Raw genomic sequence first — 18,223 nt, forward strand, 5'->3', positions numbered from 1 at the left:
TATCAATATTTTAATTTTTATTAAAGTTTGTAATCTTCCATTGATTAAGTATTTTTATTATATTGCCAAAGTACTTTACTATTTCTTTTGTGATTCAATGTCTAAAATTTTTGGATTTTTAAAATCAAAATCATGTTTATCCTTTATACAGTGCCAATGCTGTCGTGTTGAAATTTTTACAATTACTCTTATGTTGCTCAACTCAAGTTTTTAATTTTTTAAGTCTCCTATATTCTAGAGACATACCTTCACAATTCTGGCATTAAATTTTGTAAATTACATTTGTTTTTCATTATAAATTTTATCTTTCATATTATTGAGATAATGGCCTAAGTTATTGTATAAACCAAATTTCAGATTATAATAGTCATATACCACAAATTTCCTTTTAATTGTATTCTTTAACCCTGGTACATAGTTCAATTTAAAATATTGGTAATTATGAATCCTATCAAATTCCTTTTCAATTTTATTTTGTATCCTACATGTTTGCTCACAGTTAGTAATAACCCTTTGATTGCATCCCAAACTCTCCAGTCCCATATCACAATCCTCGAAGAATGGTGTCGAAATTGGAGGATAAAAATAAATCCCAACAAATCACATTTACTCTTCGTCGTAAACCTGCCGACTGCCCTACAGTATACTTTAATAATGTGGCTCTTACCCCTGTAGAACAGAGTCGTTTTCTTGGACTACATCTTGACAAACGACTAACCTGGAATCATCACACAAGACTGAAAAGACAGACAAGACAAGATGAAAGACCTAAATGTTCCTTATGTAACCCATCTAGCCCGAACCCGATATTATTCCTTCCATTATAAACTCCCTAACCATCCAAACCCACTCGTTTCTAACCTTGCTTCCTCTTCCATTCCTGGCAATCCTCCGAGGCGCCTGAAAAGAAGATGGTATACTGTAAACTGTTTTACTACTGGGTAGTTTCTCTACATCCTGTATCATATCATTATGATCAAATTTACTTGTTGTATTTTTTTATACAGTTGTAAATATCAATAAATAAATAAATAAAAAAAAAATAAAAAAATTTTGTATCCTTATCAATATTTTAATTTTTACTAAAGTTTGTAATCTTCCTTTGATTAAGTATTTTTATTATATTGCCAAAGTACTTATGTTAGTATTGTCGTTATATTTATTATTACTCTCAGTGGTTTTCTCTATTCTACTAAAGCTATTCGTTGCTATGGGGTTGTTTTTAAGTCTCTCATACCACAATTTATTAATTTTTTTTTTAGGATAAAAGATTTTTGAATTAAAATGTTGTAAATTTTTGTTTTTACATCTTTTAAATAATAAGCATTTTTTTAAACTATTGCTTTTTTAATCAAGTTGCTGGCTAAATTTATGTTGTGTGAGTAAGGGTGGTTAGAACTAAAATTTAATAATATATTACTAGTTATATCTTTTTTCGTCCATTTAGTTTTTAATCTACCACTATTGTCCTTAATCATTATCCATAAATGTTAAAAATAAATTGCAAGTAACAGATTACACTATACCAAGAATATAAGGTTTATTAAAATGACATAAGGACATTAAAGAACTATTATCAATAATATAAATGGACCAACTGAAGCTTAAACAAAACTTTTATACACACGGTCAATCAATAATCTTCCAGTATGATACAAAACATTTATTATTCAAAAAAATATTAATTATTAATTAATAATTAATAACTTGGATAATATTGAAGTAATATATGATCAGTTCAATAAACTTAATAATAGAGTAATATTCACAATAGATAGACCTGTCAATAACTCATTAAGATTTCTAAAGATTAAAGTAAATAATTACCAATAAGAATAACAAAAGTTTTACGAGGGGGGTTTTTCCGAAATTCTGATAAACGGAAAGGTGGTGGAGGATAAGATGTAATGACAATATCCCTGTAGAAAATCCCTCCAGAAGGGAAAAATCCCTGTGGAAGTTGCAGGTAATTCATTTTCATAAGCTTTGGGAATCGTTCACCTCCAGTACTTCTCGGGTCTGTTAAATTTTTTAGTAACATTTTACGTTTTATTCTCAGAAACAAATTGTTTTCATGTCTACCGGTCTGCGTTGGTATCCATATGGTGCGTTTGGTTCAGTATGGATAGTTTTGTTTCCCTTGACACAATTCACACACATTTTAATTATCGTATTATATCAATGTACCGTCTACATATAAAATTGTTTATTAATGTTGAATTTTGCCGTAACTATGTCGTAATCGCTGTCCTCAATGGGTTATCTGGTTGGAAGTTATCAGGATGGTTAAATAGTGTAGAGAGGATCGATGGAATAAGCATTCAGCAACGAGCGTTCTCTTCGTGAGTGTCATAAGAATAATTACTTTTTAACCCAAAAAATTTAAAATTTGTTTCATAGATTTTTGCGCCTAGAACGTCGGCAGATTTTGAAGAATCCTAGAAAGGTCAAAAAGCATAATATTTATAATAGCATATAACAGAACAGTTTTTTTTTTTTTTAAATTTAAAACTTAAACGAAAGTTTAGGTTGATTGGAAGCTTTGTTACTCGTTTTAATTTGTTCAAGTTTTGAAGTTTTGTGCTCTATACTTTCTCATCATTCGTTCCTTTCTCATTGATAGATTATTCCAAGTAAACCACAATGGTTCCTATTCATCCCTCTAATCTCAGTCTGCTGGTGTTCCTCAAGGTAGTATCCTTGGTCTCGGTCTCATCCTCTACACTGTCTATACAGCTGACATTCCAACCAATTCTAATACTATCCTCACCACGTATGCCGATGACACATCTGTGCTCGCAGTTAATAATTACCCATTAATTGTATCCAAAACTCTCCAATCCCATATCACAGCCCTCGAAGAATGGAGTCGTAATTGGAGGATTAAGATAAATTCCAACAAATTCCATCAAATCACCTTCTATGTAAAATGTCATTAGAGTGCTACCAATGGGTAGTTGCTCTACATGCCTGTAATACTCCATTTTAACTAATATCATATTTACTAAATGTATTATGTAATATACAGTTGTAAATTTCAATAAATATATTAAAAAATTAAAACTTAAACGAAATTGCAGGTCTATTGGAGGCTTTGTTAATCGTTTTAATTTGTTCAGCTTTTGAAGTTTTGTGCTTTTCAGAAAGAGGATTGTTTCTCTTCAAAAGTAAGTATCAACTGCATTTTTACAAAATGTTTGAGGCAAAAAAATTACAAAATTTTATTAAAACTTTTCTTCATTAAAGTAAAACTTGTAGTTTAAGAACTTATGATGCATTCAAAGTTTTTGAACCTGAGTGAATTTTTAGCAATATTTTTTTTTAAATTACGCTTACAACTTAAATAAAGTGTTTATTTAATGTGCTAAAAACAAATCTGACCCAAGTTTTGATTGCCACAAGGTTTTGAAATATATTCAACTCCGTATAAGAATACTATTTTCATATTATATAATTCAACTAACCCATCGGAACAATAAGAACTTTACCTGCTTCGTTTCAATACTTTGGATAATTATAATTATAATTAAGAATATGTTATATAAGTTTTGTGTCTCATAAATGAGAAAAATGTTTCGTTGAACCAAATCATACAAATCGAAGCCTTTTAATACGGTAAAAATTTAAAGTTGATCGGTTGAGTGCCCCCGGTGCTATATGAATTTTTTTCATTTCTGTGTCACTAAACTGATATTTCACGTTATAAATTTATGATAAATCTGTAAGGGATGGAAGAAAACTCAGTTTATTTTCGGTTTCAGCATATAAAAAAACTTAAACATCAACCAGATTTTTCAATGACCTAAATGGCCTTTTGATATGAACATGGATATTAGTCTGAAAATTGATTTTTAATTATATATTTAATGTGATTTACAACTGTACTAGCAATCAATTCAATAAGTAAATATGTTGTACGTTTCATTTACACTTGAAAATCATGGGAAGGAACCACCCATTGGTGATACTGTCTGAAAATTGAAGGCCGAAATAATGAAACGAGAGTGTTCTGATTGGTCAATTGGATAATACATCAAAGAACATTGGTCTAACATTGGCGTTTATCAAAGAACATTGTTAGCTAGTTAAAAAAAATACCTTATTTTAATAATTTATCGAATTATATTTTTAGGGTCGGTAAGGATTCTTTATTATGCGATTTATTTAAATTAGGTTGTTTTAACGTGGTTTAGTACCATAATTTTTCGAAAAGTAAATCAAATTCCCGTTGTAGTCAACATTTTCCAACAAAACTTCTGAAAAAACGCCATGGCTGATTACACGGAAAGTCTTTTGTCTGAATAAACTCTCTAGGACCTGTCGAGTCTAATGCATTTAAAATGCAAAAAATGCATTTATTTCACCCCAATTTTTGATTACTTAATTGAAAACTATGTATAATTACTAATGAAAATTGACGAGTTTGCCATGTATAGGTAGGGGGAATAAAAAATGGCGGCTGTTTCAAAACGTTAAAAATAATTAATATTTTTTCGGAGCTATATATCTTTACAATTACCATCAACAATAGAATATATAAGAGAGCATCATTTAAAGTAGAGTAAATTTTCTATTTGCGTTCAATAGTTCTCAAGATATAGATTTTTAAAAAGTTGCATTTCATAAAAATGTTGTAGAGAACGTACTGAAAGACCAGTACTTGGTGAATTTATTTTGAAAAATCTATATCTCGAAAACCATTTTACGTACAGATGTCTGTTAGCACTCAAATTAAAGCAAGTTTAACAGGCTATAAAGTAATTTATTACACTTATCTTCATAGGAGTAGTAATTGTCATGATATTTGCTAAAATAAATTGATTTATAGTTATATCGACAAATTTTCATATGCCAAATTTATATTCATATGCAAATATCATAAAAACTACGAAGATAAGCGTTATAAACTACTTTGTAGTAACTTAAATTTCCTTCATTTTGAGCTATCTAGAGAAATCTATATCTCAGAAACTATGTGACGTATAGATATCTATTAGCACTCAAAATGAAGCTAGTTTAATTTACAATAAAGTAGTTTATAACCTTAACCTTCATAGAAATAGTAGTTTTGATGATATCTGCTAAAATATATTGATTTATAGTTGTTCCGACAATAAGTTTGATTTATGAAAAACTTTATTTTAGAAACCATTGGACATACAGATGCAGCGTTTTTTATGATATTTGACAAAATATATTCACAAAATTTTAATTTCCAGTTGTTCGTATAAAATGTTTAATTTAAAAAAAATATATCTCTAGACCCATGATACGCTCATTTATCTTCCAACACTCAAAATAAAGGAAATTTAAGTTACTACAAAGTAGTTTACGATTTGAAGCAGAGTAAATTTGCTAAAATGTAACTATTGGACGTAAATAGCTCTATTAGGGCTAAAATTTTAGCAAATTTACTCTTCTTTAAATAATGTTTTTTATATTTTCTAGTGTTGTTGGCAGTTTTTAAGATTTAGAGCTCCGAATGAAAAATTAATGTTTTTATGGTTTTGAAACTGGCGCCATTTTTTGTCTCCCTACCTATACGTGGAAGACTCGTCAGTTTTGACTAGTAATTATACACAGTTTTCATTAAAGTAATAAAAAATTGGATGACTTGGAAGAGGAAGGATGCCAGGAAATACTTACGGCTGTAAGAAGGATAAAGCCACTTGAACTCTGCATCATCATCATCATCTAAAGGCAGATTGGATATTGTTAAACTCCTTATATGCCGAGGAGCGCTTGTCAATGATAGGGATATCTTTAGATTGACAGCCTTCCGCCTTACAACTAATAAGGATATAAGAAATTACCTTAAATCAAAAGGCTGGGTTGAGTGACATCTGCATTGTCAACAGCCAATCGCCTTAAAGAACCCGTCCTAAATCCCTATTTACTGTTTTAAAATACGCTCTACGTTTTATTAAATTGTTTTCTTAAAATCCTCCTTATAGTATTATAAGTACCTTGGTGGATTAAGGTAATATTTTTCAATTATGTTATGTTAGTTTCGCTGCATAGATGTTTACTCTCATATATTTATTATTGCTTCAGAGGAATAAAAGATCATGTAAATATTTAATTAAACTTATCTTTTATTTCTGTCATTAATAAAAATATTTCTTATATCACATAATTTAGTGAATGAAAATCTATTGAAGAGAGAGATATGATTTATTATATTTAAATAAATAATTCAATTTTTATCCATTTTTGTCTCAATACATTTTATTTTTCTTATAAATCCGACGTTTCGGCCAACACGGCCATCCTCAACGACAATCTAACAATTAACAGCTTATATACTAATTTTAACAACGACATTATTATTAATAACTTAACATACCTTAAATATAAATTTACACCTCTCATACAATTATTTAAATACGCTTTGCGGTATTTAATATATATTTAAAGATTACAAATATTGGATCTGGCACTAAAAGACTTAAAGAAAAAACTTTTTTTTTTTGAGTTTGGAAGAAAATAGGCATATCTGTTTTAGGCCAAATCTGCAACGAATGGGATGTTAAGGTTTTTGTAGATGAGTTTATTTGTAACGTAATAAGGAGCATCAAGGATTTTGGATTGGATGCGGGAGGAATTTGATGGCTTGGTAGAGCCCCATAGCTCAATTCCATACATCAAAATTGGTCTGATTATCGTAGTGTATACTAATTTTTGTAGTGAATGGGAACTTTAGAGCGTTTGTCAAGTAAGTGTTGTAGCAATCGGAATCTACGAGCAGTTTCTTGTCGTTTCAGTCTTGTGTGTGGATTCCAAGTAAGTCTCTTCTCAATACGGAGTTCTAAGTATCGAATCTGTTCAACAGGCGTTAATGGAGTATTTAAAAAGGATACTGTAGGACAGGAGGGTAGAGGTTTACGACGAAGAGTAAAGGTGATCTAATGGAATTTGTTAGGATTTATTTTGATTCTCCAATTTTAACACCATTCTTCAATAGATGTTATGTGTGTCTGTAGTGTTCGTGATGCATTAGTTGGGTCGTTGTTTACAGACAGTATAAATGTGTCATCAGCGTATATTGTTAGGACTGTGTTAGGGTGGGTTGCAATGTCAGCTGTGTAAACCGTATAAAGAATGGGACCTAAGATACTACGTTGAGAAACACCGGCGGACTGAGAAAAGAGTGATGAGTAGGCTAGGTTATGATTTACTTTAAAAATTCAATCAGAGAGGTAGGAGCGGATTATAAGGAAATATGTAGGGGGTAGGAATTGACGAAGTTTATAGAGCAGAACTGGATACCAGACTCGATCAAATGCTTGTTCAACATCGTGGAAGACACTCGTGCAGTACATTCCGCACTCCAATGTGGAAGATATGACATCAACCACTCGATGACTCTGTTGTATGGAAGAATGGGATGTTCTAAATCCAAACTGGTGGTCAGGAATAACATGATATGAGTCTAGGATTGGATAGAGGTGTTTTAATAAGAGTTTTTCTAGGACTTTGCTCATAATGGGCAGGAGTGATGAAGGACGGTAAGGAAAAAATTAAATACCGAATCTTTCGGTTCACAAATTTGAGTTCGGACACAACCGATCGAACCGTTAAATTAGTTTTAATGACATTGTAAAGCGTTGAGTGATTTTGAATCTATATAATCTCAGGAGAATTTCCAGAAGAACCCTCCACTCCCGCCCTCCATGGTGGCCTTACTTATCTGACTTTCCAAAACGACAATGACAACTAGTAGGTTGGTCGATGTAAGGCATGTCACAATCTTACAAGAAGAGATTAAAATATAATAAAAAAAGTGCAATCCCTCTCGCCTCGCTAAGATCCCTGGGGAGTGGCGGTCCCGTATCACTTTTGAAATATAAGCTTAAAACGGGAAGAGGAAACTTAAAGACGGTGAAATCAAGCAGTATTTAAAAAGCACCTGAAATTGAAAAACGGCATTCGAGTTCAATATACTTTACCTTCCGAATGAGCAAAAATATTTTCTTTGATGCAATTGTATTTTGAATTCTATTCAAATCCACATTTGAAGGACAGTTGGTATTAGTAAAACGTTTATCACTTCCCCACACGTAAATGTATTTGACTTGGAAGACTGCTATCGAGGAATTAGTCATGATTTCAACAATATGTCGTTTATTACTGTTTTTTGCTATCTGTCCCCGATACCTGGTTAGGGTAGGAGTCTCTTACTGCGTCCCCGGATATGAAAACATCGGTATTAAGTTTGTCACATTACCAGAGGGCCCTGAGAAAATTAGATTGGCTAACCTTTAAGTGTTCTAACAAAAATGATAGTTTGTGACGAGGGACCAGAATCAAATTAACCAGGTGCAGGCCCTTCCTGGACAAGTCAAACTTTTTGTTACACATCATCGGCCCTGAGGAGGAGGACGACTGCCTTGGGAGTCTTCGGATATCGATAACCAATCAGAGAAGAGATTTAAAAATAAGGTAACGCCCCAAGAGGGAAGTGGGAAAAAAAGACAAGAGGAAATTTAGAAGAGCAAACGGACACACTCAACAGGAAGGGTTAGACGAGTGAGGACCACAGTCAGGAGGATGCACTTCGACCAGACGAAGGCCAGGAGACCTGGACATCCCTGATAAAACAGAAGACACCCACGGCACTACATCCCACGGCATCAGCAGCTATACGTATAAATTAACTAATAAGTAATCATGTAATAATTTATATTTTATGGCAACCTTTATCTGAATCATTTGAACCATTTTAATCATAATAACAAATTGTAAATAAATACTTAGTTTCTTTATGTAGTTTGTATACTATTATATAACCCAATATATCACTCTTTATTATACTATATAATTAATGGTAACAACATTTTATAAATATAAAAGTATTTAATTGATAAACTGGTAAACGCACAAACAGCCTTTGGTAAGGAATCCAATTATAATAATAGTTTTTTAGGACTCAATTTATAATCAATCAATTAATTTATTTTTGGATAATTGCCTTCAGCGATTATCCTGGCATCCCAAGTAAATCTGCTACTAGTACATAGCAAGACCTATATTTGAAAAATAACCAACTAATAAAGTAATCACAAAAGGAATAATGTCCACAAAGTCCTTTTGTTATTAAAAAAAGAAAACAAAAGAAAAATTACATAGAAACAGTGAGGAAACTAAACTAATCTCTGTTCTTGGAAACCATTTTTCCTCGAATTAAATTTATAGATTTCTCGCTATCGATTATTGCCACGCTCTACTGATTTAAAAAAAAAAATGTTTTTGAAGTCGCAAGACCACTCATCGCAAATTAGATTTCGCTTGCTTTGGCGATTCAGCTTATTAGGGCAATTCGCTTACAATGGACCTTATTGATTGAGAAGATTTAAATAAAAATAAAAACATCGTTAACATAACTATTTCGAAGGTTAAGTTAAATCTAACTTATCTGTTGAGATGGCTATTTCTTTTAAAAACAGTTCGAATAACATAACGATAATAGCCAACCTGATAATCTTATATTTCAATGATGATGTCGATATTTTGTAAAAGATAATGTACATGCATGGGCGAGTATGATATTATGAGCAAATTAGACAACCTATATTTTAGAAAAAGTTTAAGCGGCTAAATTAAAAATCAAAATAGCAGTTTGTTCAGTTGGGATCTATATTAATAAAAAGGTGTACGGTGAAACTCAGACCAGATTTTCCCATTATGAAATTATGTTAATAAAGTGAGAAATAAAAGATTATTATAAAAATGTATGAAGAAATGGCATTTCTTGGCTACTCGTTAAAATTTTTACAAAAAAATGGCGGGTGAGCAAAAACCTCTATATTTGTTTACTTTTTATAGAAATTATCCTAACTAATTAAGATTAAACTTCATATTGTTGTTATTTTGCGTTACAAAAATGATTTTTGTCACATTTAACAATCATCAGCAGTTATGATACACAATGGCAATATTGGCAGACAGACAAACATGTTAACCACTTAATTTTTCAGCCAAGATTTCATACTTTCCAGACTCCTTAAGAACTTGAGAAAAAAAAAACACTTTCTTATTAATGAAAGTTTCTAATTGTATTTTACATTCAGGATACAACTCAACACCCAGGAAAATAGCAAAAGTCATACCAATCCCCAAACTCAACAAGAATCCTACAGATTATTGGTAATTATAAACCAATTAACCTGTTATACATACTATCTGAAGGTTCTAAATAACTTTATTGACCAGATTAGTGAAGCATATATCCCGACATCACATCATACCTAACTAGCAGTTCGGGTTTAGAGCCCAAAACTTAACTGTAGTTAGACCCTTCTGTGCACTTGGCGAGTTTGAAATAAGCGACCTGCATTATCAGGGTGTCTGAAAATGCTTTTAGAATTTCTTTAAAATGTTTAATTAGTTCAACACGAAAACACTGCTAATATCAAAGAAAAATTAAATCTCAAATAAAAACTAACTAAGAGTTGGAGTTTCGAAACCATGTTTGTAGACGATTGATATATTTATAAATATATAAAAATTAATAATTAGGACATAATAATGCTATATCCTATCCTAAACAGAAATTCCGAACTAAAACCAGAAACAACTGTTCTTATATTTAAAACAATAATCAGGCCACTGCTGATGTACGGCTGTGAAGTCAGGGGCATCCTTCACGAAAAGGAAAAAACTACAATCTTTTCAAAATAAAGTCCTAAGAATCGCAGTTAGTGCTCCTTGGTTCATCAGAAATAGCCAATTGAATCGCGAATTACAAATACAAAGAGTCAATAGATGATTATATCAAAAAACGGTTCATGAAGTTCCTCTCCCAGTTGCCGACAGTTAAAGGAGCAGTGACTTACAACCTGGGAAACCCAACCTCAACCCGAAAACTGAAGCCCAGATTGCTGCAGGACATTCTTTTATAAATTATTTTTAAATAAAAAATTATTCATAGTCGCACTACCTCTATTTACTTATTATTATTATTCATTTTATTTATTCATTATTATTATTCCTTCGTAAAATCCTCAATGCTCCTTATTTTGTTACTAATAAAACCATCCATAAAGACCTAAATGTTCCTTATGTAACCGATCTAGCCCGAACCCGATATTATTCCTTCCATAATAAACTCCCTAACCACCCAAACCCACTCGTTTCTAACCTTGCTTCCTCTTCCATTCCTGGCACTCCTCCGAGGCGCCTTAAGAGAAGATGGCCGCGTGACCTTATATTGTAAAATGTCTTATTTTTATTGTCTAATCTATTGTAAACTGTTTTTTGAGTTCTACTACTGGGTAGTTTCTCTACATCCTCTATCATATCATTATGTCATTATGATCAAATTTACTGGTTGTATTTTTTTATACAGTTGTAAATATAAACAAATAAATAAAATTAAAAATTATTATTATTTGTTTTTATTCACTTTTATTCTCTCTTCCCTTTTTCAAATTGATTTGTTTCTTTTAGACTACTATTAGAAGACAATTGTTTGTTTTATTTCAGTGTACCGATATCATTATTTTTTGTTATTAATTTTACTTTCCTCTTTTATTAAGAAGGATTATTCTTATCTATTTATTATATATTTTTTTTCCTTTTAATAAGAACCTTTTATATAGTTAGAGGTGTCATTTGTATGACTACACCCCCTCATAGTCAACTGTTAAAAAATATATATGATATAAGTTATATCAATTATGTAAGCCCCACCAGGCCGATCTGGTATAAAAAAAAAAAAAAAGGACATAACAGGCCTGAGGACTTCTAAAACTTAATATCATTAGACATTAAAGTGGGTAGAAAATTTGTTTTCAAGTACAAACTTTATAAAACAGCTTGTTAAAGCCATCTCAAATAGACTATATATTTTTTTTGAAAGCCTTATAAGGCGGATATAAACCTTCGAGAACTTATAAAGTTATAATAAAACAATGAATAAAAGTAAAATAAAGACCTTTTAAATTAAATAAAATGGTTAGATAAATAATGAAAACAAAAAGAAACTAATTAACAAAAAAAAAAACAAATAAACATATGAAATAAATACTGGTTTACGAAAGGTTGATCCACTCCGATAGGTCAAAAGAAGAGTGCTGACGAGATGTGTAGCTCGCAGCTCTGTAGCTAAATACACCTCTGCAATGGTCCAAGGTTGGTGTTGTGGCTCATCGATAGTCCAAATATCCAAAAGCCAGGATGGTCACCAAGACACTTATTAAGGGCAGACAGGGTCTAGTAGTTTTTTACGAATTATGCGAGGCGCTTAATTAACAACAATTTATATTGCCCTTAGAGACCAGAAACTCAGAAAAGATTTTCTTCCGGACTTTAATGTTGATTAACACTCTCACAATGTCAATAAATAATACAAAATGTACGCAGACAGGGCTGGTTACACACTATCATAGGCCACTAATTAGCCGGAACGCATCTCAAGTCGAAACACAGAAGTGGTCTGGTTCCGAACTGTAATGACGGTTAACTCACTAAAAATGTCCAAACTATTAAATTATAATTGCAGACAGGGCTGCTTAGACGCTATCATGGCCACAAATTAGCCGGAACTGAGTTTAAAAAGGAAGATGGTCGGTCCATTGCTAGGCGACGCCTTAGCAACGATTAGGAACCCTTAGCAACTGTCTCTATTAGTCAATTATAACAACACAAATAAAATACACATTTTTCTTCTCAAATGACTTTATCCAATTAAAATAATATAAATAAAAACAAATATAGCTAAATTAAACACTAATACAACTTAAATACTATTTACAAGGACATAATCAAATATGGCGTTAGCACAGCTACTACAACTTCCAATGAGAAAATATGCATTTACCATTGTCTCATTACATTTTATAGTGTTTTTCTTTAATTAACTTTTAAATCCATTCACAGTTCCTATTTTCTAATAAACGTTTGTAACTGAGTCTGGCTCATCAACCATTAGTGGATATTGTACAAGAGCCTGCCGGAAAAAAGTCAGCTTTTTCACCCCAATTTTTGACTATTTTAATGAGAATTATGTATAATTACTATTATAGCAACACTGGACAACGTAATACTACATCATTTAAAGAGTAAATTTGCTAAAATATGAGCCTTAATAGAGTTATTCAAGTTCAATATTTTCTGAGATAAAGTTTTTTTAAAAAGCAACATTTAATCAAAAATGCACTGAAAAATCCATAGTATTTTGGGAAATCTATGTCTCAGGAACAATTAGACGTATTGGTGATCCCACATGTGTAGCTCTCCTAGAAAGTGTAACAGAAAGATGGCTGCTGATTGGCTTAACCAGGAGCCAGAAGAGGCCAATCAAAAGCTAGAAATAATTTGTTACTGAAGTGATTGGATAATTAGCGTACCCCTTTCCGCCGTAGCCCAATGACAGCCATTGTACTACCAGCTAAGCAGTTCTATTATTTATTGTCAAGGGTTAGTATATGAGGTAAATTATAAAGGTTATAACAATGAAACTTAAGCTAGCGAAAATTTCGAGTTAAAATGCACGCAGGCAACAGGCACAAACGATCAACGCTTCTACAAACTCTAAAAGTGGCGGACACCGTCATCTCACCTTCCAATTGCGTCCATCGCGATCTATTTCACTTATCGGCTCGATTTCGCCGCAAAGCTGACCTTTATATCGATGATTATCTTCTCTTCTCTGGAATTGTTGCTCGAAATAGCTTCTGTTGAACGCCTTCTATCTAAAGTACGTCATTTCAATTTTCATAATCATATATAATTGTCTTATAGTTTATAAACTCAAAGAAAATATTTCATTTGCTCTTCATTTTGCCTTTCCAGTCTGAGGACTCATTATCCAAAATATCCAAACACTTAGGGATATTATTTATTGTCTATTCTTTCTACTCATTGATTGTAAATTGCCGTTATTTTATCAATAATATTTATTTTGTGTTCTTTTTTTTATATATATATTTTTTATGTCGTACTTTTTTTTTTTTTTTTTTAATTATTCATTGTTATTTACAACTGTATACACATATATACAACAAGTAAATTTTCTGTAGGTGACATAGTAACATGTATCATGTGGAGAATCTACCCACTGATAGAACTCCAATAACATTTATAAAGCAGAAGATCTCGAGGCCATCTTCTTTTAAGACGCCTAGGAGGATTATTAGGTAATGAAGGAGAAGCCAGGTTAGAAACAAGTGGATTTGGGTGGTTGAGAAGTTTGTGGAAGGAACGGTATCTGGTTCCGGCCAAATCATATAGAACATTGAGGTCATGATGGATGACTTGATTTGTGATAAAGTAAGGATCATTAAGGATTTTACGAAGGATTTTGGATTGTAAGGATTGGATTCTGGAGGAATTTGATGGTTTAGTGGAGCTCAACTCCGTATGTCCAGATAGGCCTTATAATAGTCATGTAGATTAGTCTTTTGTAATGGATTGGCAATTTAGACCGTTTGTCTAGTAAATGTTGTAATTGTCGGAATCGACGAGCAGTTTCTTGCCTTTTTGTCATACGTTTAAAATAAATAAAGTTAACCGCGTTATATTTGTCCTCTCCATTACATTGGTAAATATAGACCGCTTAACCGGAGTTAAAGTGTATACAATATTAAAAAAACCAAAAGTCTCAAAAAAATGAATTTCTTTTCCTCCCATACTAAAGCATAAATTCTAAAAGATAATGTTACAGCTTGGAGAGTCGAAATTCAGCTTTCCAGAAGTTGTTATATTGAATTTGTACAACATAGAGAGAATTTTAGAATTTATTCGTGAACGCATGGCATTGCTGAAACTAAAAACCCTTAAAAAATTTTTAATTTTTATGAAAAAGAGGCTAAGAAATAACGGTATATTTCACTGAAAATGACATTTGGTTTTTGTATTTTTTTTTATCATTAAATTCACTTAATACGATAAACAATCTTCTATTGTCATTTTGTTCAACAAAAAAAAAACAATCAATTGATATATAAAAACCATTCGATACCTGCAAAGCAAAGTCAGCCTACTGTAATATAAAAAAAAATTAAAATATATTTCTCCCGTCTGCTAGGGCACATTGGCAAAAATCCTCTGACACGTGTTCAATATTGTTCGGCCTAGTATCACCAAAAACTATTTCATTGAAATCTAGTGATATTATAGTAAAATTGAAATGATATAGTTTGGAATAGCTGTAATGCAGCTTTTCAGCAGTAGTTGTTATATTGAATTTGTACAACATTGTGAAATATAATTTATTCGTGAACGTGGGACATTGGTAGAAAAAAAATCGTATTTAAGGATTTTAGGTGACGCTAAAAAATAAGAAATAAAATGTTTGGTATATTTCACTGGATTAAATAACCTATAATCGAGCGTTGACAGGATTAATAGTTCAATAAAAATCATTCCTAGTATTTTCGATATCGATCCAATAACAATTTAGTTTTGAATAAATGTTAAGGCCACAATATAAATTTTAATTTACTGTTACATTTTCATATTTCTGTCACACTTTAGCTAAAGAAAAATGTTAAATTATTTGCAATGACAAATTCTTTAAATACGAGTCAGTCAATTTGTCAACTGGCTCTTCTGGAAATTTAGTACAGGGAAGTTTTGTCTCAGTGAATAAATAAAAATTAGTGTTGAAAAATCATTATCAAATAAAAGTAGGGCGGTAACTGTTTTTGATGCGCGCACCGCATCAGATTCGTATCTGCAGAGATAAAGGAAATATTAAAAAAGTGAATGGTTGCTAAAAAAAAAAACATAGACATTAAAAATAAGACATTTTACAATATAAGGTCACGCGGCCATCTTCTCTTAAGGCGCCTCGGAGGATTGCCAGGAATGGAAGAGGAAGCAAGGTTAGAAACTAGTGGTTTTGGGTGGTTAGGGAGTTTATAATGGAAGGAATGATATCGGGTTCGGGGTAGATCTGTTACATAAGGAACATTTAGGTCTTTATGGATGGTTTTATTAGTAACAAAATAAGGAGCATTGTAAAATTAAATAACGGAATGTCAATTTATACAGAATATGAGTACAAAAAATTTAAGTTAAGTAAAATGTATATGTATTTTTTTAAATAAGGAAACTCCTGTCCTACAGTATCCTCTCTAAAGACTCCACTAACACCTGTTGAACAGATTCGATACTTAGGACTCCACCTAGACTAGAGACTTACTTGGAATTCACACACAAGACTGAAACGACAAGAAACTGCTCTTAGATTCCGATTGCTACAACACTTACTTAAACGCTCTAAACTTCCCATTCACTACAAAAAATTAGTATACACTACAATAATCAGACTAATTTGGACATATGGAATTGAGCTCTGGGGCTCCACCAAACCATCAAATTCATCCCGCATCCAATCGTTACAATCCAAAATCCAACGTAAAATCCTTGATGCTCCTTATTACGTCACAAATAAACTCATTCACAAAGACCTTAACATTCCTTTCGTTACAGATTTGACTCAAAACAGATATGCGTCTTTTCATTCCAAACTCCTTAACTATCCTAACCCATTAATTCTTAATATTTCATCCTGAATAATCCCTGATAATCCTCTGAGGCCTCTGAAAAGAAGATGGCCACGAGACCTTCTAATTTAAATTAATGTTTGACGTACCATCAATGGGTGGTTCCTTCCCAAGATTTTCAAGTGTATATGAAACATACTACATATTTGCCTATTGTATTATTTTGTACAGTTGTAAATTACATTAAATAAATAATTCAGAAAAAAAAAAGATTGAAAAATTTAGAATGCTACCAATAGGTAGTTTCTCTGCATGGCTGTATAACTTTATTTTTTATTACATCAATAAAGTTATAAATTGCAATAAATAGAAAAACATATTGAAGAATGATATACGATTCCACCCCATTCTTTTTTACTCTGAATGCTCCTCGAATCTCTAAAATAACGTAGTCAAATATTTTTAACAGTAAATGATGTTTGTAATTTAAACTTTATAGGATTTAAATTAAGACCAGTATTTATATGTTTCAATCAGATGCATTCAATTTTATATAAAAGTTCTCACTAATAATTAAAATAATATTTTGTGTTATGGAACTGGCTACCCGCAAGCATTTATAGTTCGAGGAAAACCACAAATAAATCAATTTCAAAGAAAGAATATAACAATCTATACATAATAATAAGTTTATTTAAAATTACGTTATGTCGAATTTTCCTTAAATCGAATTCACATTTTAATATCGAGTTTTCCTCAAGACATGTAGCTACAATCGCTAGCTAACGGCAGACTGGTGTCATCACTGTCTATATATAGTGAACAGGCAGGAAAAATAATCATTCCACAGCAGATCTTCGCAGCGTCCTATAGGTGAGTCTGCACAGTAGATTACTTAGTATAGTGTGACTATAGTTTGGTATAGTAGTATAGGTCTGTACGCTGTTTAGAACGTTGGTAGAACATTATTCAACAACTATCAACCATTTAACCTGTCTCTTTTGGTTAACAAAACATTCATTCCAGTACTACGTGAAAGAATAAATTATATTCGATTCTATAGCGCCTTCTATGTTCGTGAGTGATGTATATTTTTTTATAAAATATCTTAGCAAAATATTGGCAAAAAAATCTATAGCTTACCGACAATTAAAATTTAAATTAAGTATTTAAAATAATTTTATAAATCAAATTAATAAAAAAAATTAAATAACGGAATGTCAATTTATACAGAATATGAGTACACAAAATTTAATTTAAGTAAAATGTATATGTATTGTTTTAAATAAGGAAACTACTGTCCTACAGTATCCTTTCTAAATACTCCACTAACGCTTGTTGAACAGATTCGATACTTAGGACATCTTGAAAAGAAACTTACATGGAATCCACATACAAGGCTGAAACGACATACGAGAAACTGCTCGTAGATTTCGATTGCTACAACACCTAGTTGACAAACGCTCTAAACTTCCCATTCACTACAAAAAAATATTATACACAACAATAATCAGACCAATTTGGACCTATAGAATTGAGCTCTGAGGCTCAACCAAACCATCAAATCCCTCCCACATTCAATCCTTACAATCCAAAATCCTACGTAAAATCCTTGATGCTCCGCATAGACTTTAGCATCCCTTCGTTGCAGATTTGGCCCAAAACTGATATACGTCTTTTAATTCCAAACTCCTTACCCATCCTAAACCATTAGTTCTTAATCTGCAGTGCGCATGCGCTAGTTAGCAAATGAACATATGCTACTTCGTGTC

The sequence above is a fragment of the Halyomorpha halys genome, unplaced genomic scaffold, assembly GCF_000696795.3.
Source record: "Halyomorpha halys isolate HHAL.00 unplaced genomic scaffold, Hhal_1.1 Scaffold1324.1, whole genome shotgun sequence".
Classification (NCBI taxonomy): domain Eukaryota; kingdom Metazoa; phylum Arthropoda; class Insecta; order Hemiptera; family Pentatomidae; genus Halyomorpha; species Halyomorpha halys.